The 23,575-nt window shown below is 40.7% G+C and overlaps 1 long non-coding RNA gene across 5 annotated transcripts in view; it reads left to right on the top strand.

Moving 5' to 3' along the window:
* LOC123251078 overlaps positions 1 to 22,055 on the top strand; it is a 33,524-nt gene extending 11,469 nt beyond the window's left edge. For 3 of the 5 annotated variants that reach the window (XR_006506494.1, XR_006506493.1, XR_006506491.1), the window contains exons 3-5: positions 21,039 to 21,218; positions 21,634 to 21,743; positions 21,859 to 22,055. This is a non-coding gene — a long non-coding RNA (uncharacterized LOC123251078). The remainder of the gene's footprint in view (positions 1 to 21,038; positions 21,219 to 21,633; positions 21,744 to 21,858) is intronic. The other 2 variants (XR_006506492.1, XR_006506495.1) reach the window with 2 other exon arrangements.
* Positions 22,056 to 23,575: the final 1,520 nt, after the last annotated feature.

Here is a 23,575-nt window from a genome sequence, read left to right as displayed (position 1 = left end):
GAGAGAGAGAGGGAGAGAGAGAGAGAAAGAGAGATGAGAGAGAGAGAGGGAGAGAGAGAGAGAGGGAAAGGGAGAGGGGGAAGGAATGGGAGAGGGAGAGGGAGAGAAAGAGCTGGAGGGAAGAGTTAGTTCCCTCACTAAATCTTTGTGAGATAACATTATTCAGTTTACAGAAGGGCATAAGGACATTTGTCTGATTGGCCTCTTTGACAGTAGGTAATTTCCATGAGAAGGGAAGTTTGAACTGTACACCAGCAGGTTAGTCAATCCAAAACAAAATCTGAGGGGACCCAAGACAAGCACTTGGAGGGATCTAAACATTCCTGACAGCCATCCAGCTTCCTTCTCTAAGGTCAGCCTGACCCCCTATAGAAAACGTTTTGGGCTAGACAGTTTTTTAAAAAAATCTCATAGAGCTATGTTTAAACAAATTTAGTTAATGTTTACAATTATAAATAATAATCTACATTATCTCCAAGTCTGCTGCTCTAACCATTGGTTGATGTAGCAATAGTAGTATAAAATCAACTATTAAATCCAGTGACCTTTTTTTGGTCTTCAGCCTTTGTGTCTGTCCTCAGTATTTGATAACACTTGGTACTTCTTCCTCCTAAGCCCTCTCTTCTCTCTGGGTTCTTTTCTCTTTTCTAGTCCTTTTCTTTCCTTTTTGGCCATTCAGTTTCCTTTGCAAGATCATCATCCTAATCTCATCTCCCTCTATGAGTGTACCTTAGAGATCTGTCCTAGGTCCTCTTTTTTTCTTCTTCTTAATACTCTCCCAGTGATCTCATTGCTTCCCATATGACATTTGTATAAAAACATTTATATAAACAACAACTATATATTTAGCCCCAGCTTCTCTCCTGAATTTGTCAATTGCATATTGGACATCTCTTCCTGTATGTTCCAAAACATCTTAACACATCCAACACACAACTCATTCTATTTTACCTCAAGCCCTCTTCTCTGACTTCCTCATCACTGTTGAGGGTACCATCATCCTCCAAGTTCTCAACTGTGGAGCCAACCTCAAGAAGTCCCTCTTTCTCACCTTATCCAGTACCGCCATATTCAGTCAATTGCCATGCCTCATCAATTCTGCCTCCACAACATCACCTAAATCTGTCCTTATTTCCCTACTCACAAGACCATTGCACTAATTCTGTCCCTCAACACCTCTCACTTAGATTGTTGTAACAGTCTCTTTTTTGGGGGTGGGGGTTATGCATGTATTATCGTGTGAAATATATTTCCATATCGGTCATTGTTTTAAGAGAGTACTCAAAATCCCAAATGAACTAAAACGAAAAATTGTACTCTTTGATCTGCATTCTGACTCCAACAGTTCCTTCTCTGGAGGTTGAGAGTATTCTTTGTCACAAGATCCTCAGAATTGTCCCAAGTCATTGTATTGCTGAGAGTAGCTAAGCCTTTAATGGTTGATCATCATACAATATTGCTCTTTCTGTGTACAACGATCTCCTAGTTCTGTTTATTTCACTCTGTGTCAGTTCATGTAGGTCTTTCCAGCTTTTTTTTTTAATCATCCTGTAATCTTCTTTAATCCACTTTCCACACAGCCTCAAAACTGATGTTCCAAAATGACCATGCCACTCCTCTGGTCAAGAAACTCCAGTGACTCCCTCCTTCTTACCTCTAGGAATAATTATAACCACTTCTATTTGACTTGTAAAGCTCTTCACAATCTGCCTATAACTATTTATTATATACAATAATCAATCTGTCATTGTGTCTTGACAAAGCCTATGTCCCCATGCCTGGAATACACTCCCTCTTCACCTTTTCCTCACATAATCCTTTGCATCTTTTCTTTAAACCCTTACCTTCTGCCTTACAATCTGTCTTAATGTCTTCTGTCTTCATATCAGTTCTAAGGCAGAAGAATAGAAAGGGCTAGGCAATAGGGGTTAAGTGACTTGCCCAGGGTCACATAGCTAAGAAGTTTCTGAGACCAAATTTGAACCCAGAACCTCCCAACTGCCTGGCTCTCTAGCCACTTAGCTGCTCCTCCCTATCATCTTTTAAAGCTCAGCTCAAGTGCCTAGCCTGATTCTGTCCAGGGGCTAGAACCATTACCACCACCACTACTCCTAAAATTATGTTTTAAGTGCTTTGTATACATTTTGTATTTACTTAAATGAGAATAAGGTCCCACCCTTTTGAGAACTGGGATAATTTTGTTTTTATCTTTGTATCCTCAGCACCTAGTACAATGCCTTACACGTAGTAAGCCCTAATAAATGTTTATTGAATTCAGCTGATTGAATCTGGAAACAGGAGCATATGAAAGATCTAATTATCCATAACTGATCTTTCTTTCCTTTGGCTTTCTGCTAGATCTCTTTCATGACCTTTGGTGTGCATATCCCTTGGCAGTTGCCTTCTGGCCATCACCTGGATTGGCCAATTACACTCATCTTTTTCTTTTGAGCATGTTGCTATAAATAAAGTCATCTAGGGCCCTAACTCAGTAATTCTTGATTCTTTTCTTTTCCATTATCCAATATATTCAATCACTTTTCAAATTCAATCAGTTCTACCTCAAGACATCTTTCTCATCTGACCCTTTCTCATTACCTCTTACCTAAACTATTTTAACGATCTCTTAAGTGACTACCTTTCCTTTTGGTTTTATTCTCTTTCCTTAAAAAACAAAAACATTTATGGAAAGGAACACATTCAGAGGAAGAACTACAGGAGTAGAAACACAGAAGAAAAACAACTGCTTGGACACTTGGGTTGATGAGGACATGATTGGGGATGTAGACCTGAAAAGACCACACCCATGTAACTATCAATAATGTGTAAATAAGTCTTGACTGACCACATATAATAAAACTAGTGGAAATGCGAATTAGCTACAGCAGAGTGGGGCGGCGGGGGGAGGGGGGGTGTTTGAGGGGGTAAAGGGTAAAGTAAAAACATGATTTATGTAACCATGGAAAATTTTTCTAAAAATAAAAAGATTTTTTAAAAAATAAATAAATAACAGAAAACAAAAAACCTTTACCTTCTATTCTTGAATCAATATTAATTATTGGTTCCAAGGCAGAAGAGCAGTAAGGGCTAGGCATTTGGGATTCAATGACTTCTCCAGGGATCACAGCTGGGCTGGATTTAAACCCAGGCCCTCCCAACTCCAATCCTGGCTCTTTAACCACTGGGTCACCTAGATTCCCCTTTATTCTCTTTCTAATCCATTATTCACCTTGCTGTTGAAGTAATCATTCCAAAACAAAGATCTAACCACGTAAAGATGTGGTGAAGCCCACTGTATTTGGAATCAAAGTATGTGGATTCAAATCTCAGCCCTGCTGTATAATGTGACCTTAGACCAGATATTTCCTCTCTTTGGGCATTAGTTTATTCCATAATACAATGAAGATGCAGGATTTGGTTGTAGTCTAATAACTTTAAATCGATAATGGTGAAATCCTCTGTCCTTCCCCTACTCAAAACTCTTTAGTGATTTCTAGAATCGTGTAGGATAAAATATAAATGTCTCAGCCTAAATTTAAACACCCTCCCCAATATGGCTCCCACCTAGATTGCCAGGCTTATTTCATATTACTTCTCTTTGTGTGCCCCACCTCCTAGAGTTGAATTCTCAGAATCAACAATTCCATCTCTCACCTTTTGCCTCCATAGCTAGAAAAGATTCTCTCAGAATTTTTAGCTTTATATGAGACTCAGCTCAATGTTCCATCTACTTTATGAAGCCTTTCATGTTCATTGCAGACGTGAGTGCTCTCTCCTGATATCATTTCCTTTTATTTACTTATCCGTGCTCATATTGTCTTCTCCTAGGCAAAATGTCAGCTCCTTGAGGGAATGGATTGTTTTTAAAGACTTTGTTCAGAGTAGGGGTTTGGGGGCATTTATCTCACATCCAACAAGGTGCTGACATTTGGCTGGAGCTTAATAAATAGTGGTTGGATTTAATTGAAGTAGCCCAAGATGCATATAAGGGCATTCATGAAGGTAGTAAGCCTGGGGACTGGGGTTGGAATCCAAGCCCCATCACACCCTAGCTGTGGGACCACAGGCAAATTATATAACTTCTCTAAGATGGAGTTAGACCACCTCAAAGTGTTATTATGAATAAAATACTTTTGTAAAAGTGTTTTGTAATGCCTAGCCCTTACCATTTCTCTGGCTTGGAACTGATACTTAGGTTTAATTCTAAGACAGAAGGTAAAGGGTTAAAAAGGGGTGGGCAGCTGCATAGATACAGTTTAGCCATGTGACCCTGGGCAAGTCACATAACCGCAATTTCTGCCTTGGGATCGATACTTAGTATCAATCGAAAGACAGAAAGTAAGATTTAAGTTTCTTTTTAAGAGTTTTGTAATACTGTTGTTTTGCCAGAACTTGGGGATATTTGGAGAACATTCCAAACTTTTTAAGGTAAAAATAATGCTGGACAAGCAAACTTTCCCACAGAAATCATCTTTTGATGCCACTGGTAAGGATGGTCTACTGATTACTGTGGTCAACTGGTGCCACCAAGTATGGAAGCTGTCATGTCCTCAGATTACAGCTGCTTAGTACAAAGCCTTTAGCTGTTAGCTGTGTCTTCATCAGCCCAGTTTAGTTCTCATTTGATCTATTGCTCAGAGTCCAGCTTTATTTCTTCTCATTCTGACAGATTCCTATGTGGCCTATGAGTGTGCTTTCCGACTTGCTTTCCTTTCTGACTATTCTCTTCAGTTAGCGACTTAGAAGATCTCTATGGTCCTCTGTGATCTAGAAAAGTAGGAGCAACTCTAGATTGTAGAGGGCCTAGAATGCCAGGGACGAGTCTTGGAAAATCTTTGATCAGAGGATTGACATGGCCAGATGCATGAATTAAAAAGAAAAAGAAAAAAAGATCATTTTGGCAGCAATATAACATATGGTTTGGAGGAGAGAGGAGAGAGTGGGAAGCCTGATACACTGACTATTTCAGAAGCATAAGTAGGTGGTCATAAGGACCTGTATGAGAGTGGTGGCTGTGGGAGTAAAGAGGAGAGACCATCTCAACAGATGGGAGAGATGTTATATAGATGGAATCAAAAGGACCTGGGAGAGCAACTTGTTGGCTCAGTAGATAAGAGAGCCAGGTCTGGAGTTGGGAGGTCTGACATTCAAATCTAGTCTCAGATACTTCCTAGTTTTGTGACCCTGGGCATGTCACTTAACCCCCATCTGAACCCCTAGCTCTTACCACTCTCCTTTGCCTTAGAACCAATACTTAGTATTGATTCTAAGACAGAAGGTAAAGGTTAAAAACAAAAGGAGGAAAGGACCTGGTACTAACTAGATATGAGAGGTGAGGCAAAGAGAAGAGTAATAATAAGCAGCCTAGCATAGTGGATAGATCACTGGCCTCAAAGCCAAGAAGACCTGGGTTCAAATCCAAACACTGCTTTTTTTTAGCTAGGTTCTTTTTTTTTTTTTTTTTTTTTTTTTTTTTTTTTAACCTAGGTTATCTTGTGCAAGTCACCTAACTTTAAGCCTCCATTTCCTCAGCTGTAAATGAAGGGGTTGGAATAGATGACCTTAGTAGACTCTTCCATCTCTAATTCTATAATCCAAATTCTGAGAGTTTTTTCCCTGAAGTCACTGCTATACCTTGTCTGTGGTAGATATTTTAATGATTCTTTTCATATCTACCTAAATACTGCCTCCTCTTGCCTTCTGCTATCCCTGTTTAGGTAAATGGTTGCTTTAAACAATAACTTCCCTATTTTATGTTGGGATGATTTGTAAAGCGATTTTTTAAAAAATCCTGTGATGTAGGTATTAATATCCTCATTTTATAGGTTCTGAGAAGTTATGATTTTTCTATAATCTATTGGGGAGGCAGGGATTCGAACCTAGATAATTCTAGAGGAAAAAACTACTCCATCTACTATTCTGATCAATTGTTCTTTACTGTACAGCCATAGAATATTGTCTGGGGTAGATTTAAGAAACTTATCTAGGGTCAAAGAGTCACTATGTTAGTCCCAAGGCTGGAACTTGAAAGCAGATCTCTAGCCACTGTAACACACTGCATTTCTGGAAAGACAGCATTTTAAAACATTGCCTATGTCTGTGTGTCTGTTTCTCTCATTCTTGTCTCTATGTCTGTCTTTCTCACAGACTATTGCAAAACCTTCTTTAATAGCCCTTCTTACAAGAGACTATGGATACTGTTGCTTTATCATTAGGAGTAGAAGAATCTTTAGGGAAAACAATTTAACTGCTGTCTAGAGAAAGTTAACTTTCATGGCTGAGAAAAAAAACAAAACTAAGAGCAATTTCTCTCTATGAGACCGAATTACCTGTCAAGGAGAAAGAGTATGAAGAAACATTTTGACAGAACTTTGGTAAAAGATCCCCCCAAGAATTCTTGAGGCCCTTGAATTGCAAATATTGAAAGAACTGAATAGATGGGCTATGGTTCTAGCCCCAATTTCTGTGAAGAAGTCAATCATAGCAGTTTATGGTTATAAGTGACTCCAGCTGTAATCTTTCTTGAAACTTATATAGTCAAAATATGTATATTGATCTTTGCATTGTTATAGTACTAGTAGATTATATAGCAGATAACATTGAAGTTTATTTAAACCTATGAAACTGGGAGTGGAGAGGGAGAGAAATAGAAATAAAGAGAGAAACTGAGACAGAGTTAGGGACAAAGAGAGAAGCAAAGAGACAGAGAGTTTGAAGTTTAAAGACAAGAAGTTTCTCTATTTTAAGAAATAACTGAAGTGGGGGCTCAGAGCTAATTGGTTAATTGGGAGAAATCATGCATTTCTATTAATATTCTATTAATTTTTTTAAACCCTTACCTTCTGTGTTGGAGTCAATACTGGGTATTGGCTCCAAGGCAGAAGAGTGGTAAGGGCTAGACAATGGGGATTAAGTGACTTGCCGAGGGTCACACAACTAGGAAGTGTCTGAAGTTGGATTTGAACCTAGGACCTCCCATCTCTAGGCCTGGCTCTCAATCCACTGAGCTACCCAGCTGCCCCCAATATTCTATTAATTTTAAAGAAATATCGAAACACACTGCTTAATTGCCTTAGAACCCAGGTAGAGAATTGATAAGAATATGAGACATTTAGAAAAGGAGAAAGGGATAAGCATTTATATTTTTGTTGTTGTTCAGTTGTTTTTCAGTCATGACCAACTCTTTGGGACTCCATTTGGGGTTTTCTTGGCAAAGATACTTTCCTTCTCCAAAGCATTTTTATAGCACCTACTCTATGCCAAGCACTATGCTAAGTGGTTTATAAATATCATCTCATTTGATCCTAACAACTACCCATCAAGTTAAATGATGTTATTATTTTCATTTTACAGTTGAGGGAACTAGGGGAAACAAAGGTAAAGTGACTTGCTCAGAGTCACACAGTAAGTGTCTGAGGCTGGATATGAACTTATGTTTTCCTGTCTTTAGGTCCAGAACTCCTTCATCCACTGTACCATCTAGAAGGCTGACTACATTACTGTATCACACAGATCATTAGTGACCTCTAGGATTGTCACTCAAAACCTGTTGTGCTAGATAGCTAGAAGCTAAATAGTTATTCTATATCGGGTCAGCAACCTTTTTGGCCGTGAGAGCCATAAACGCCACATTTTTTAAAATGTAATTTCATGAGAGCCGTACAGTGCTCACAGTGCTGCTCCTGTAACAGCGCCTGAAAAAAAATTGACTTTATGGCTCCTGCAGAAAAAGCCATATCTTGCCCTCAAAAGAGCCAGATGTGGCTCAAGAGCCATACATTGCCGACCCCTGTTCTATATAGTATGATGTCTAGCAAATAAGATTGATGTTATCAGAAGCCTATTATCTCAGATGCTTTCTAGCTATGTGAACCTCGGCAAGTCGCTTAACACTTTTTGCCTCACTTTCCTCATCTGTAAAATGATCTGGAGAAAGAAATGACAAGCCACTCCAGCATCTTTGCCAAGAAAACTCCAAATGGATTCAGAGTCAGACATCACTGAAATAACTGAACAACAATAACATCAGAAGACACTCTGAGACCATGTAGAGCCTTATAGAAATTTTAGCTTGAACTTGGCCATATGCACAGAGTGCTGGTAATTAATATTTATTGGTGTGTGATGATCATTAAAATATAATAAATGATTAAAGAATGACTAAGGTAAAAAACATAATTTTTTTAAACAAAACTTTATGAAACATTTATAATACAGTATTGACTCCAAGATGGAAAGTAAGGGTTCAAAAAAAAAAAAAAAAAAAGGAGGGAGCTGGGTAGCTCAGTGGATTGAGAGCCAGGCCTGGAGATGGGAGGTCCTAGGTTCAAATCTGGCCTCAGACACTCCCCAGCCGTGTGACTCTGGGCAAGTCACTTGTTACCCATTGCCTAGCCCTTACCACTCTTCTGCCTTTGAACCAATACACAGTAATGATTCCAGGACAGAAGGTAAGGGCTTAAAAAAGCAAAAATTAAAAAAAAAAGAAACAATTTTAGGAAAAATTGTGGATGCTCACCAGCATATAAGATGAACTCCCTATGGTGAACTTATGGGAGAACACAGACAAAAGTTACATAAAGCAGGGAAGGCATGGTTGGGTTGTGATCTCCTTCATGAGTGGCAACATCTACATTGATGAGTTGATGGATCTATTTGAGTAGATATTTATTGAATGAAAATTACATGCACACACACACACACAGATCCCTTTAATGTACATATAATCTATTTGGAGAGAGAATACAAACATATCAAATATAAACTTGAAAAGGCTTAAATAATTCAAGATTACAGTCGAAGAAATATAAAAGGGAGTACCAATTAATGAATTATCTGTGATGACTGATCCCTTCACTCCATACTTTATGTCTTGCTTAGTCAGGAGTTTTTCTGCCCTTTGTTGTCTGAGAGTCTCAAGCTAGATTTTGAAGCAAATAAGACAGGTCACTTCATAAAGGGGGGGTGGGGTGGGGAAGAAGCCTAAAGAGATTCCCTTCTGTCTTAAAATCATTACCATGTATTGGTTCCAAGGTAGAAGAACAGTAAGGACTAGGCACAGGGGGTTAAGTGACTTGCCCAGGATCACACAACTAGGAAATGTCAGAGGCCAGATCTGAACCCAGGACTTCCTGTTTCCATGCCTGGTTCTCAATCTACTGAGCCACTTCACTGTCCCCAGAGGCTTTAAAAAAAAACCCCAAACTATGGAAACGCTTCTGAGTTTTGAACTGAAGGAGAATGACAGAGCCCTTGTCAAAGAAGTGCTTGATAGCCAAGGACTTCAGCTGATGCCAGAAACTGGAATGAGAAGGATGCTACATATTCTGCTGTAGGCCCATTGCTTGGTGCTAAGCAATGTCCTGCAAAAAAGTGCCTGAGTAGAGACTAGATGTCAAGAAGGACATTGGCCAGTGGAATAGATCTGGTGGAAACCATCAGGGGAGTAAGCCCTACATGAACAGTTTGATGGTATCCATAGAAAATATCAATTTCTCAACAGCATTGGAGGCATAAGTTGTTCCTATGTACATAGTCCTTGGCCTTATACCTCCCCTGCTTATATTTTCACATATATATATATGGAGAGAGAGAGATTAGCAAGTGTGCTCCCAGGTGTATGGGAGAAAAGTTTAATTGCTACTTTTTTTTTAACCCTTACCTTCCTTCTTAGAACTAGAACTGTGAATTGGTTCTAAGACAGAAGAGCAGTAAGGGCTAGGCAATGGGTGTTAAGAGACTTGCCCAGGGTCACACAGCTAGGAAGTGTCTCAGGTCAAATTTGAACCTAGGACCTCCCAACTCAAGGCCTGCCTCTCTATCTACTGAGACACCCAGCTGCCCCCTATTTTTTTCAATTGCAACATTTCATTAATGCTTTTGCTTTAAACTGATTGTGTCTTCCAGCTGTAAGGGTTCACAAGTTTTTAGTGGATGCAGAAAAAATAACTTGAACCATCTTGGAGGGAATTACCTGGCAAGTTCAGAGGTGCCTCCATGTAACACATTTCCATTTTCACAATTCATAATCTTTATGGCAGATTGTGGTAACTCACATTGGGCACTGTTTTAGACACTGCCCCCAAATCACACATTCTCTGAAAGAATTATGTCCCCCTAAGCCACTAATTCATTACCAGGGAATGATTTAAGTACTGTAGGAGGCAGAGAGGTATAAGCAATGAAGATGTTTCTTGGTCAATATTTCTTTTTCCAGGAGAGAAGAATTTGTTGTCCAATGAAATAAATATTATTTAAACAGTTTTATAAGAGTCTGAGGTACAGAGGAGGTGCCAATGGGCATTGGTAGAGAGAATTCCTCACTAAGAGTGCTTTTACACTGATGAAATCATAAGTCTAAATGCGAAATAAAGCGAGAAAGTATTAACTTGGAATGAAAAACACAGCTCTCATTCATCTGAATGGCGATACTCGTTTCTGAAACAGCTGACGACTCTCCAAGTAGAAGTACACAAATCAGTGTTAACCTCAAGTGATGTTTGATTAATAAAGACTTTTTACTTTTGAAACAGACCAGAGCTTTCCACCTGAGACCAAAAATCAAGTGGGCCAGGAGGCCTAGAGAATGTCCCTTAGGGTTGTAGGACTGGTCACAGGGCTTTGGAATGGTTCTGGAGAGGAAAAGCAGGTTTCCAGCCATGTTGGGCTGAATCCAACATTTATTACTGTGAAACCTGAGTGGTGGAGGAAGAATGGACTCTGTAGATAGCTTGTATGGGCAGCTAGGTGGATAAAGCATTGGACTCTGAGTCAGGAAGACTTGATTTCAAATCTGGCCTTAGATACTTCCTAGCTGTGTGACTTTGGACAAGTCACTTAACCCTATTTGTCTCCATTTTCTCATTTGTAAAATGTCCTGGAGAAGAAAATGGCAAACCACTCCAGGATCTTTGACAAGAAAACCCCAAATGGGGTCATCAAGAATCAGAAACAATTGAACAACAAAATAGTTGTATGGATCTGATTATGTTCTTGGTCTCCCTTATTAGAACGTCAGCCCCTTGAGGATAGGGACTATGCTTTTATAGCAATAGTTCTTACACACAGGGCTGTGTATATTTAGCTCTTACACATATAACTATGCACCTAGTAAAAGCTTAATAAATAAAACACTTTTTGACTGATTGATGAGGGAGCAGAAATGAGGATCAGGACACAGACGTGAATAAAAAGCAGAGGGGGGAAAAAGTGCACCAATATTAAAGGAGACTCATGTGGAATAGAGTTCACAAAGGAGAAGAAATAAGGAACAGGAGCAGCATTTGATGTGGTATCCTCCTTCAAACTACCGCCGACTAAGACCCCCACTTCCCTCAGTGCTCTGACTGAAGACTGTAAGCCCAATCCCAGCCCAAGGAAAACATGCCTGGAACAAGGGTTCATTTCCACGCTGGAGCTTCCCAAAAACAGAATGGTAATCAAGGGTAGGAAAATATTCAACAAGAACATTTCCTTCATTCTTGCGGCTGGAGTCCACACTCCAGAGACTTTCTCTGGAGAAAATTGGGAGGGAAATCCACAGGGATTAAGGTGAAAAGTTGAGGTCAGCCAGACACACTGGAGGAGGCCTGTTGTGGTCTGGAAGGAAAGGACTATGGAAAAATTTTTGCTGTTCCTAACAAGGGAAAAAACATTTAGCTTGGCCTTGTCAAGGCAAATAAAACTTGGGTGGCAGGAAGGAAAGGGAGAAAGAATGCTCCTAAAGGTTCTTCTCAAAGTGGAATAATTCCTTGTGTGGTCATCTCCTGATTCCCCAGTTGGATCAGAAAGGATCCCAGACAAATGGATCACTTCAAAGTCATCTATGTGGTAGAGCTTTTGTGGAGGGAGATGGCAAAATAGATTCTTATAAGAGAAATTGATTCTCATTCTTTTGAATGGTGATGGTGAAGGAATAATAAAAATGGAGACTTAAAGAACACTTTGAGTCCTGTCTTTACAGAATCCTGTGAGAAAGGCAGGGAAAGGCAGCTTTAGAAACTTACTGGATGTATGACCCTGGCAAGTCACTTAACCCTGTTTGCCTCGGTTTCAACAGATTAAGTGACTTGCCAAGGGTTGCAGAATTTTTAAATATACACATTTTGATTTGAATTTGGGTCTTCCTGACTCGAGGACCAGTACTTTATCCACCTAAGAGTTTACATTCCTTTTTTTTTTTTTTTTTTTGCCTTGGAACTAATACTTAATATCAATTTTAAGGCAGAAGTTAAGGGTTAAAAAAACCCATATTCAATTCAATTGGGCAAAAATTCAACAAGACCCTAATGTGTGCCACTGATCTATCTTCTAGTTGTGCTCCCTTTTTCTACAGAGGAAGAGAAAATGGTGGAGTAGAGCAGAGAAGCTCAAAGTCACCATGAGAATCCTCTTCAACTAATCTTAAAATATCACCACAAAATGAAAGAATCAATAAGGAGACAGAGTGAAACAACATTCAAGAAAAGAAAAACCCAAAAGGTAGGCAGAGAACATCTGGTGTACTGGGATGAGAGGGAAGCATAGCCAGCAGGAGGCTATAGCAAATAGTAAAGAACAAACCAAAAGCAAACCTCTAACCCACATCTGTTGTCCCAGGTTCTGAAGCTGAGTCCAAGCCAACATCCAGACTCTGAGATCCTGCCTGGGAAAATAGAGGTCCAAATCAACCCAAATCCCTTGAAATTCCAAATCTGTAGTGAAGTCTAGAATTCCAGCCCAGGGCAGTCAGTGCTGGAATGAGATAATCTGTGTGGGCCCAGAGTAAAGCTAGGAGTCCCAGTCAGGGCCTATGGGTGAGGACATCAATCCCAGTTTTGGGTAATTGGTAGACCCAAAGTGGGGGAGGGGGTCTCCTCCTCTTGCCAAAAGCTCAAGGCATGGGTGGGGTGGATTGAGAGCCAGACCTAGAGATGGGAAGTCCTAGATTCAAATCTGGCCTCAGATACATCCTAGCTGTGTGGCCATGGTCAAGTCACTTAACCCCATTGCCTAGCCTTTACCACTCTTCTTTCTTAAAATTAATACACAGTATTAATTCTAAGATAGAAGGTAAGGGTTTAAAAAAAAAAAAGCTCAAGGCAGAGCCCCAGGACAGGGCAATCTTCTGTGTGCCTGACAAGATCAAGCCCACAGTGAGAACAAAAGCTTCACCCAAGCCTGAGGCAAGAATTTGAGCAATTCCTGATCTGATCAAGCTCAGAGAAAGACCAAAAGCTCATGCCCAAGCCTGAGGCAAATCTTTAAGCTTTCAGCATCTCAAAGGTTAATTGAATCAGTAGAGGGTGGTGGCTCTCAGAGCTCCCAGCCCTCAGGCCATCATACTAAGAACTGAAACTGGCAGAAATCCAGAAATAAAGCTAAGGGTAGCATTGAGGAAGAACTGAAGTTTAAGAAGGCACTCTAACCTCCCAGAAAACAGAGCCAACCTATAAAAAGGTAAGAAAAATGAGAGTACAACAAAAAGCACCTAAATATAAAGAATTTTTATGGAGACAAAAAGCAAGGTACAGACACAGAAGAGGACAGTGAAAGCAAAGCAAACACTGCAAAGTCCAAAAGGAAAATATGGATTGGGCATAGATTCTGGAAGAGCTCAAAGAAGACTTTAAAAACCAATTAAGAGAGGCAGAGGAAAAGTGGAGAAGAGAAATGAAAGTAATGCAGGAAGAAATGGGCCAAAGGAAAAAAGGAGATACAAAAACTGACAGAGGAAAATCAAGTCTTAAAAATTAGAATTGAGCAACTAGAAACTAATGATTTCATGAGACATCAAGAAACAATAAAAATGAAAATCAAAAGAATAAAAAAACAGAAGAAAACATAAAGTATCTCATTGAAAAAAAAAACAACCGACCTGGAAAACAGATTCAGGAGAGATAACTTAAGAATTATTGAACTACCTGAAAGCCATAATAAAAAAAAACTTGGACATCATAATATAAGAAAATATCAAAGGAAACTGTCCATATATTCTCAAACGTGAAAATAAAATAAAAATTGAAAGAATCCAGAGATCACCTCCAGAAAGAAAATTTCAAATTACAAGTTCCAAATATAATAGCTTAATTCAAGAGCTCTCTACATATGAAGAAACCAAGGTCCCCAAAATGAGATAACCTATCCCAAGTCACTCAGACAACTTATTGTTGAGCTGGGACCTGGGTTCCTGAATTCTAGGTTAGTGTTCTTTCTGCCATACCCATGATTTTGAATGGGTTTTTTTTTTCTGTCATCCTTTTTTGGGTGAAAAATGATTTTGGTGACTGGACATATGCTTAGGCATAGTGCATACATACAGCGCCAGTCCTGAAATCAGTAAGACTTGAATTCAAATCCAGACTCAGACACCTTTTAGCTGTGTGTTCATGGGTAAGTAATTTAACCTCTGTAGGCATCAGTTTTGTCATCTGTAAACTAAAGATAATAATAGTACCCACCTCCCAGGGTTATTGTTAAATTAGTTAATAATTGTATAGTGCTTGACACAGTGCCTGGCACATAGTAAGTGCTATTTAGACCATAGTGATTGTTATTATTATTAGGCTATTGGGCTTACATTCCAAAGAGATTAAAAAAAAAAAAAGAGGAAAGGTCCCCATTTGAAACATTTATAGTGAGTTTTTTCTGGGGTATTAAACAATTGGAAATGAAGGAATGACTGAGCAAGTTACAGTACGTGAATTTAATAGAATACTACTATGTAATAAGAAATGACAAAAGAGATATTTAGAGAAACCCGAGAGGCTTTGTATATGAACTGACCCAGAATGAAGTGAGCAAAACTGGAGGAAATGTATATGATGACAAGAATATTTTAATGACAAACTACTTTGGAAGACTTGACAATTTGGATTAATACAGTGACCAACTGCAATTCCAGAGACCCAATGATAAAGCATTACTACATGTCAGAGAGGTAATGAGCTCAGGGTACAAAATGTTAATGTGGGAATATACTTTGTTTGGCAGGTAGATGATATAAAATGGAAAGAGGTCTGGGTCTTGAGTCAGTAAGACTTCCCAAATTCAAATCTGGCCTCAAGATACTAGCTAAAGGAACCTGGGGAAGTCAATTAACTCTACTTGCCTCAGCCTCCTCATCTGCAAAATGAATAAGAGAAGGAAATAACAAACCACTCTAGTCTCTTTGACAAGAAAATCCTAAATGGGATCACAGAGAGTTAAATGTGACTATAAATGACTCAACAATAATTGTTTTGCTTGATTATGCATATTCATTCCAAGGGTTTTTCTTTTCTTTTTCTTTTCAATTTGGGGATGAGAAGAGTGGGAAGGAGAGAAAAAATAATTTTTGGTAACTAAAAAAATTTTAATTTAAACAGGATGTTTTGATGGGAACATTATTAATACTATGGAATAAAATGAGGCTTAATGATTACCTGTAGATTTAATTTGTCCATTTGCTTATTTCCATTAGAAAATATAATCTGCAGTTGACTTCTGCGTTGAAGTTCATTTGTTTGACTTCGGGCCAACTCTGCATGGGAAATGTTCAGAGGGCAGTGTGATCAGTGAACTCTAGTCTATAAGTTTCCCAAATATTGTTAGTTTGAAATATGTCTACCCAAGACTAAATAAATATTTGAGAGCATCTTTTTGAAATTACCAAAATAAATATTTCCATCACATAGAAATGTTCATTTTTCATGAGAATTCATAATTTCTATGTAAACATCCCAGAAAGTATCTAATTCTCTGTCTTATGAAAGGAGGAGGGTAGGGTGGGGTTCATGTCTTCCTTTCCAAGCCTGACTATATCCACTGAACCTTCTCTCTACACTGCCTCTCAACACTTAGACTTGTCGCAAAGACATCTATAGTGCCCCACTCATGGTACCAATTCAATTGTATAGATGGGGGCAGCTGGATGGCTCAGTGGATTGAGGGCCAGGCCTAGAGATGGGAGGTCCTAGGTCTAAATATGGCCTCAGACACTTTCTAGCTGTGTGACTCTGGGCAAGTCACTTAACCCCAAGTGCCTAGCCCTTACTATTATTTTTTTTAAAGCATAATTCTTCTATAGCAAATGGAATATGAGAAGATATTGTAGCTTTCAACGTTCTTCAATGTGACACTAAAATGTATATGAAATGTTTAGCTCCAGAAAAAAATGAGGAAGGAGATGGTGTATATTTAGTTACAAATGAATACTTTTAAAGTAAAAGCTTTCAAAACAAAAATAAAGAACTTCATTTCTAAGAACTATCAAAGGAACATGATTTCGCCAATCTAATGATAATTATCTACTTATTTTCCTTTTTAAAAACCCCTTAGAGCTTAAATATTCTTCCTACTGCCTCCAATCCCAGCACATTTCAGAGACAGTACTTTATGTGGCTTGAACCACAAATTTAGTTTAAAGCAACCTAATCTGCGGTAAAAAATCTTTCAGCCCTAGCATTCTCTATTCTAAAGCTGGTCAAAGTGTCCTAGTCCCCCAAAATTCTAGGGGTAGCACAGAGAATCTTATTAGCCCTTGAGTAATTTTCAACTATTGAATAAATATTTATTTATTTAAAAGCCCTAACATTCCATCTTAGAATCAATATTAAGTATCATTTCCATAGCAAAAGAGTGGTAAGGGATGGGCTCTTAGGGTTATGTGACTTGCCCAGAGCCACACAGCTGGAATTTGTAAATATTAAGTGTTTTCAATAACTCACATTTATCTCATTTTCTTTCCTTCCTTCTTTCCTTCTTTCCCTTTCCCTTCCTTCCCTTCTAACTTAGTATCAATTCTAAGACAGAAGAGTGGTAAGAGCTAGGAAATTAGGGTTACATGACTTGCCCAGGGAAACACTAGGTAGTGTCTGAAGTCAGATTTGAACCCAGGTCTTCTTAATTCCAGGCCTAGCCCTCTATCCACTGTGCTACCTAGCTGCCCCCTAGACCCAATTTGACTCAAGAGTTATATGGCCTCTGTCTCCATCTTAGAGGTTTGAATCAGAACCAAGAATTACATCATCCCCTAACTGCCCACTTATCTGGAAGTATTAAGTCACAGTCATTCATTTGACTGCATTCACAAGTCCAGTTGGGAACTTGATTCTTTGGGTTTGATTTAGTGCCTGCAAAGCTGGGGAACTCTCCCAGAGACTATGTTCTTCTAGGACAGGAGGTAGCTTGATACAATGAAAAGCATCCAAGCTCCAAAATCCAGGGACACTGACAGGAATAGTGTGTGCAGGAGGGCCACCAGAATGGCAAAGGCTTTGGGTCTATGCTGCAGGAAAATCAGTGGAAAGAATTGGGATATTTAGCTTGGAGAGGAAAAGACTCAGGGGAGAGATGAGGGATAGGATAGCTGTGTCCAAATGAAGGGTTGGGATGGAGGAGAAGGATCAGACTTGTTCTGTTGGTCCCCAGAGGGTAGAGCCAGGAGCAATGGGTAGAACTACCAAGAGACAAAGTTAGCTTTGTTTGATTTAAGGAGAAACTTCCTAATAATTAGAAATGTCCCAAAGCGGAACGGACTTCTTCCAGAGATGCTAAGTTTCTCCTCAGTGGGAGGGTACAACCAGAGGGTGGCTGACCATTTGCTAGAGGGAGTCTTTCTTTCAAGGATAGGTTGGACTAGCCAGTAGCTTTCCACACTTTCGATTCTATGATTCTGTGTTAACTAGGGATAAGTTGAGCCAACAGTTGCTTGGAGGAGAGGACTACTATGGGTAGAGTTGTACTGGGAGATAGAGAATGTCATATCCCATGAGGGTGGATGGGGAAGAAGGATGAAGAAAAGGAAGGACAAGGCATTTATTAGGCACTTAAGCCAAGTATTGTGCTAAGCACTTAGGATAGTGAAAAGAAAGCTAGTCCTGCCCTCAAGGAGCTTACATTCTAAGGGGAAAAGATGGCACCTTTGGAGGAACATGAAAAGTAGGAGAGGGAGGGAGAGATCAAGGTACTCGAGGTAGGGGAATGGTTTGGAAGTAAAGAAGCCAGGAAGAGAATGAAGGGAGGCAAGGCTTTGTGGCTTGTGGGGCCTTCCACAAGATGGTACTTTCAGGAGGAACTCACCAGTAGGAGAAGGGAGGGCAATTTCAGTCTCTTGGGAGGCTGAGCTATTCCAAGTACTGAGGGAAGCTCCAAGATGAGCCATTAGTAAAAGAGGTTTTGTTTTGCTATCTAGAATGCCAGGAACGGGGATTTGCTCAAGGGGTGGTCTTCCCATTCAGCAGTGTGGCTCAGTGGGGACACAGAGATGAACTTCAGAGTTGGTAGTCACTACTAGACAGAAGCATGCTGTGTACCTGAGTCAGAGCTTTGATGGCCCTAGCTTAGTTATGTCTCTGAATAAAAGAGTGCAAGAATGCCTTTCTGGTTTGGTATTTATGGTTTCCTGTCTTTGTTGTCTTTCAACAAGAAGCATGCTTAGAATCAGCCCTGTATGTTTGTATAGCAACTATCAGTGTGGTGCCAAGATACTGGATAAATACATCGCACAATACCCCAAGTATTCAGTAGATAAAGAACAAGTGAAGATTTTCTTGTTTATAGTAGGATTGTCACAAATAGATACTGATAATAAGGTGTGGAATCCCCATGTAATCTGCAGGTCAGTTTGATAACAGACTGATAGACCATCTCTTCTGTAAACATGGTGAACTCTGCTTATGCTAAGTTGTCACTGATATAGACTGCAGTGAAAAGCTCTGGGCTGTAGTTGAAGGTGCACCCTGACCCCAATGCCATCTGCTCAGTCCCTCTGGCTCACAGCATTTGACCCCTTGCTGCCTCTCACCCCCCATAGCCAGCTGATTGCCAAGTCTTTGGATTTTACCCTTGTGGCATCTCTCGTATACACCCCCTCCTCTCCACTGACCCCACTGGCACCACCCTGGTGAAGGGCCTCATCGCCTCATGCAACTCCTGCTGCCGGGTCTGCCTCCCTCCGGTCTCTCCTTACTCCAGTCTGTCCTTCACTTAGCTGTTAAAGTAATTTTCATGTAAGCACAGGGCTGACCACATCATTCCTCTCACTCAATCAACTTCATTGGCTCCCTATCACCTCCAGGATCAAATATCAAATCTGTTTGGCATTCAAAACCCTTCATAACCCGCCCTTCTCCCCTCCTTTCTAGTCTTCTTATACCTTCCTACCTTCCCTTTCTCCCCCCATTCTTTGACTTGGCTTCCTTTATTCCTTGCACAAGTCATTTCCTGGCTCCAGGCATTTTCACTGGCTGTTCCTCAGGCCTGAAATGTTCTCTCTCCTCATCTCCCCACCTTTTGACTTTCTTCAATTCCCCACTAAAATCTCACCTCCTACAGGAAGCCTTTCCAGATCCCCTTCATTCTATTGATTAATTCTCATTTATCCTGTTAGCACCTTGTTTGTATGAAGTCATTTACATGCTGTCTTCCCCATTAGCCCAGGAGCTCCCTGAAAGGAGAGGCTATCTTTTGGCTTTCTTTGTTTCCCCAGCATCTAACACAGTGCCTGGCATTGCAATAAGCACCAAATAAATGCTCTTTTATTTTTAAATGCTTACTTTCTGGCCTAGTAACGACTCTAAGACATAAAGTCAAGTACTAGGCAATTGGGGTCATACAGATAGGATGTGTTTGAAGCTGGACTTAAACTCACATCCTCCCAACTCCAGGAGTGGCACTCTATCCAGTGTGCCACCTAGCCACCCCCAAATAAATGCTTACTCATTGACTGGCAGGCTTATAGTCTATGAAGTTTTGGGGTAGATTGAGGGGAAACCATTAAGGCCAAAAAGATCTCAGTCTCCTCAGTTGACTTTGTGAAGATGCAGTTGTGATATAGTGGATAGGGAGCTAGCCTTGGTATCAGTGGGATCTGGGTTCCAGTCCTACCTTTGTTACATAGTGGCTGTGTGACCCAGGGCAAATCCCTTATCATCTCTGGGCTTCAGGTCACTCTCCAGCTCTGTTGCTTTGTAACTCCTCCAGTGAAATCCTAGATGCAGTCAAAAACAACAAAAACAGTTCTGTGAAAAGAATAATCTGGTGTTGGGTTTCAGCTGCTGTGGAGGTATTTCCAATAGTGGGCATGTTTACATCTTTATTGATCCCTGGCAACCCTTTTTAATAGATGCCCATAAATTATGCATGGTCCAGGCTGTTTAGGAACAAACGGAAAGGGATCCACTCTGAAACCAAGTAGGAAGAGGACTGTTAAGGCAGCTGGCTTAGAGCAAGCATTTCTAACAATAGTGTATTTGCTAGTACTACCAGCTATGTGCAAAAGGTTTTATAGGCTTGAATGTAAATAATACCAAGACTCATGCTCTGAGGATGATGCATCATTTGGAGCACAGCCATGAGGAACCGAAACCAAACCTTGCACAGAGACAATTCAGCAGAAGGTGAGGGGCAACAGAGGAGACAGACCAGGCTGAGAAAACTCTGGGTCATCCCCTCAAGAGTGCCAGCCTGATGCTGAGCATGGCTGTGCCCCCGCTTTAGGAGGATCTAGAAGAGGAGGGATGGGATCTAGAGAGTGGGGTGGTCAGAGAAAGGAGAAGGGTGAGAAGGGTGGAATCTGAAAAAGATCTGAAGGGCTTAGTCACCTGCAACTTTGATATGTCAGCTGTGTGATGTGGCCATCACTTCCAGGAATTGCCCAAGAATGACTTCAAAGATCTCTAAGACTTTCCCCAGCTTTAAATCCTACAATCCTCCCTCGAGCTTGGAGTTCTGTGCTTCAGTGAGACTAAAGTGAATTGGTGGTCTGTGCTAAGTCTGGTACCGATATGGCGAGCTCCTAAGAGCAGAGGGTCAGCAGGCTACCTAAGGAGGAACAGCCCAGCCCAGAGCAGATCAAAGCTCCAATGTCAGTCAGCAATTAGAGATCAAGCTGTGAGTGGCCACTATACATCTAGCCTGGAAAAGAAAAGGAAAAAAAAGAAGGAGTCCTAAGTGGTGCTGTAGCACATAGAGGTCCAGAAGACTCTCATCTTCCTGAGTTCAAATCTGGTGTTACTCACTAGCTGTATGATCTTGGGCAAATCACTTGACCTTGTTTGCCTTTGTTTCCTTATCTATAGAATGAGGTGGAGAAAAAAAACAAAGGTAAACAACTCCAGGAAGAAGACACCAAAAGGGGTCATGAAGAGTTGGACAAGACTGAAATAACTGAACAACACAAGGCTCAGAAAAGAAGATAGAATAAAATGTTGATGATGGGACAACATCAATGAGAAGTCATGGTTCCATAGTGCTTAAAGGTTGACAAAGTGCTACCCTTGTGATACTATGTGAGGAAAATCATGCGAGTGTACCTATTTTACAAATGGGGAAATTGAGGCTGAGATTGGTAAAGTGAATCGCTCAGGGCCATACAGCTAGTAAGTATTGGGAATCATGGCTAGAAGTCATGTCCCTTGGTTCCAAGTATTTTTTCCATTTCCTATGCTGTCTGCACTTGGGTCAGGGAAGACTGGGTGAAATATTGAGGGAGGGGAAAGATTTCTCCCCTCTCTCTGACCCCCAGGTTTGTTTGATATTTTGGAGGATCATGTTTGTGTGGGGTGTGTAGTGGTGTTTCTGGTTGCTGAATCTTCTGGGGGTCTCAGGCTTGACTCCAGAGATTCTGCCTCTGATTCAGAGCATGCACCGACATTCTGACTGTTTCTTGTCCAGGCGAAGAAGAGCCTTTTTACTGAGCTGGAACTGAGAGTGCACAAAGAAGGCCAAATCACCCTGTCTCATGGCCAGCCGTGATAGAGGGAAGGAATACTGTAAGCCTCCAGGTTGGAAGTGAGGTCTCACTCCCCGATCTTCCCCCTCAGCTCTCCCTATGGCGTATGAATTCGCATTCCTGATGTTTCTTCTGCCTCTGACCTGTTTATTCTTTCTTGATTCTAGGAGAAGGAATCCTGGAGATGGAATGACCTTGTGAGGTCTGAAAGGTCAGAAGAGCAGCTGAGCCTGGGAAGGGGCTAGGGTTCTCCTCAGGCCAGCAGCAAATGAACCAGACAGTCAAGCTACTTTGTCCTGCCAGCCAGAAAGCAGCTTCTTGATCAGCTATGCTGCATCAAGAAATAAAGTCAGTGGTGAAAATATCCTCTGGTCACTGCTGTGTTTGAGGCTTTTCTCCCTGAGACTCAGGAGCATGTGCAGGGAAGAAGGCATGCCTAGTCTCAGACATTAGTTCTTATAATATCTTTAATTTTTTTTAATTAAAAATAAAAACTCTATCTAGCTGCCCCTACTCTTCTCCAGCTCATTTTACACATGAGAAAACTGATGCCAACCAGGTTAAGTGACTTGCCCAGGGTCACACAGCTAATAAATGTCTGCGGTATAATAGGTATAGGCTAAATAATATTTAAGTTTTCCCCATAATAGTTGTCAAATTTGAACTTGGGTCTTTCTGACTCCAGCCCAGTGCTCTATCATCTACCATCTACCATCTAGACAACCTTTATAAAGGCTACTTGATGTCAGTTGGTTACCTGCAATATCAAGGAGATAGCAACAGATTAAATATTAGGATGCTAATCTCTAACCTGGTTTGCCTCAGTTTTCTCATGTGTAAAATGTAGTTGAGTGGCAGCTAGCATTGTATAGGTAGCTATCTGCTTCATTTGGGCCCATTTAATTCAAAACTTTTTTTAAAAAATTAAACCCTCACCTTCCATCTTGGAGTCAATACTGGGTATTGGCTCCAAGGCAGAAGAGTGGTAAAGGCTAGGCAAGGGAGTTAAGTGATTTGCCCAGGGTCACACAGCTGGGAAGTGTCTGAGGTCAGATTTGAACCTAGGACCTCCCATTTCTAGGCCTGGCTCTCAATCTACTGAGCTACCCAGCTGCCCCCTAACTCAATTTTTTAAAAACAAAAACAGACCATTTCTTTTCTTTCCTTAAACTCTTACCTTTTGTTCTAGAATTGATACTAAGTACTGGTTCTAAGGCAGAAGAGTGGTAAGGGCTAGGCAAGGGGGGGGTCAAGGGACTTGCCCAGGGTCACTCAGCTAGGAAGTGTCTAAGTCCAGATTTGAACCCAGTACTTCCCATTTCCAGTCCTATCTTTATCCCCTGAGCCACCTAGCTGCTCCTACCAAACCACTGATTGAATAGAAAAAAATTGTCAGGAAGGACTGGATTCTGGGGTGGGAAAAAATAAGAGATAAAAGAAAAGAGGGAAGGCAATTTTTGGGACAGAGGAGCATAAATGGCCCTGGGCTTTGTGGGGAAATCAGATTGCTGCCTGGAAATCCTCACCTAAGCTGGGTGTTCAGGTTCACAAAGGTGTCCTTTGTTTAATCCAATTTTGACTTAAGGATAAATATATATGTGTGTGTGTGTGTGTGTGTGTGTGTGTGTGTGTGTGTGTGTGTGTGTGTGAAAGGTGTCTGGTATGTGTGTGTCCCTTACCTGGAGGAGGAAGAGGAATGATCCAAAGCAGCCCACTTTTGTCCCAATGTGGGCAAGTGGGTCTGGAAATCAGTCATCATGGCAGAACAGAGCACCATATCTGTCAGTCCGACTGATGGGGGTTCAACCCCTGAGACAAATGAGACCAGAGTGAGGTGGAATGGCAGAGCTTTATTGGAGGAAAGGAAATAGGGGAAGGAGAGGC

Source organism: Gracilinanus agilis, chromosome 6 (genome assembly GCF_016433145.1).
Source record: "Gracilinanus agilis isolate LMUSP501 chromosome 6, AgileGrace, whole genome shotgun sequence".
NCBI classification, from domain to species: Eukaryota; Metazoa; Chordata; class Mammalia; order Didelphimorphia; family Didelphidae; genus Gracilinanus; species Gracilinanus agilis.
This window is presented reverse-complemented; position numbering and strand designations above follow the sequence as displayed.